The sequence below is a fragment of the Trachymyrmex cornetzi genome, unplaced genomic scaffold, assembly GCF_001594075.2.
Source record: "Trachymyrmex cornetzi isolate Tcor2-1 unplaced genomic scaffold, Tcor1.1 scaffold968, whole genome shotgun sequence".
NCBI lineage: Eukaryota > Metazoa > Arthropoda > Insecta > Hymenoptera > Formicidae > Trachymyrmex > Trachymyrmex cornetzi.
This window is the reverse complement of record NW_017300320.1, coordinates 75323-76597: the sequence shown is the minus strand read 5'-3', so window position 1 is coordinate 76597 and position 1275 is coordinate 75323.

Below are 1275 nucleotides of genomic sequence, written 5' to 3'. Positions count from 1 at the left end.
ACGCCGCGTTCGAGAGCCGTATAGTGACGGGCGCGGTGATAAACTTTAATCACATCGAGCCGCGGCGGTTTTTGGGAGACGCGAGAGAAATAGTGCTCGAGCGCGTGCAAGACGCTGTAGAAAGACATGGTAGTGTAAAAGTGAACACAGCGTTCAACGGCGAGTTCGCGACGAAAGATAAACGCGCCATTACAAGTATAAACACTAAGAACATTGAAATATATCGATGCACCGATATACGCGAGTGGTACGAGCGGCACGCCATCGAGCCTACGTTGACATCGCTCGAAGAGTTTCAGGAACGCGACAGTGGGTGGGCGCTGTCGCGAATCCCCTCAATTTGACTATCAACGTGAATAAACTAAATCCCATGCCCGCGGGATGTCATATCGAAGTGCCGCGGGAAATAGCGACGAAACGAGCGGTGATCAGTGTGCGTACAACGGACAATGCGTGCTTCGCGTGGTCAGTGGTCGCCGCTCTACATCCGGCTGAAGAACATGTGTATCGGGAATCATCGTATCCACATTACACTGCAGTGTTAAATCTTGCGGGCATCGAGTTTCCAATGATATTGAAAGACATTCAAAAATTCGAACAATTGAACGCGATGTCGATTAACGTGTACGGCATCGGAAACAAACAGATCCTTCCTCTACGGCTCACCAGCGATAAGAAGGAGAAGCATATCAATCTCCTGTACCTGCAAGATCCACGCGATGACAATGTGGGCCATTTCGCATGGATCAAGAACTTATCCCGCCTCGTGAGCTCGCAACTCAGCAAAGTTAAGAATAAAAAATTTTTCTGTGATCGGTAAGTATACATAAAAAAATTATTTTCCATCTTACTAATAAAAATAATGGTAATAGTTATAATTTTTTGTTTTTTATTTACAGGTGCCTTCACTATTTTGGGTCGAGAGAAAGGCTGCAGTTGCACACAATAGACTGTGGGAAAATCAACAACTGTGCCATCCGCCTGCGAGGACGACAGGTGGCTCGAATTCAGCAACCACTGCAACCAGGAACGAGTTCCGTTCGTCGTCTACGCCGGCCTGGAGTGCGTCCTGCAGAAAATGGAGCCCAACAAAGAAGATGCGTCATCGTACACATGCCAACAGCATGAGGTATGTAGTGTGGGCTACTACGTGCGTTGCTCATACGACAACTCGTTGTCGAAATATCGTTTTCGTCGCGGTAACGATTGCGTCACATGGTTCACCGAGGAACTCAGAAGTTTAGCGCATCGCGTCAAAGATATTGTATCCGCCAA